Here is a 254-nt window from a genome sequence, read left to right as displayed (position 1 = left end):
CCGGGGCGAGGAGCTTGAGGTCATCGAGGACGGTGACGAGTGGGAGTGGGTGAAGGTGGGAGCGGGCTGAGTCCCCCCTCCAGGCTTGGGGGGGTTTGGAGGTCCCCAGAGCTGTCCCTGCCCTGGAGGCTGGGACGGCCAAGAAGTTTCTGCCCCTTCAGGCTCGGAACAAGGCGGGCCAGGTCGGTTACGTCCCCGAAAAGTACCTGCTGTCCCTGGCCGGCCAGCCCGGGGCCCGGGCCGGGCCCCCCCGA

Source organism: Pygoscelis adeliae, unplaced genomic scaffold (genome assembly GCF_000699105.1).
Source record: "Pygoscelis adeliae isolate BGI_AS28 unplaced genomic scaffold, ASM69910v1 Scaffold248, whole genome shotgun sequence".
NCBI classification, from domain to species: Eukaryota; Metazoa; Chordata; class Aves; order Sphenisciformes; family Spheniscidae; genus Pygoscelis; species Pygoscelis adeliae.
Note: the sequence above shows the minus strand (reverse complement) of the source record.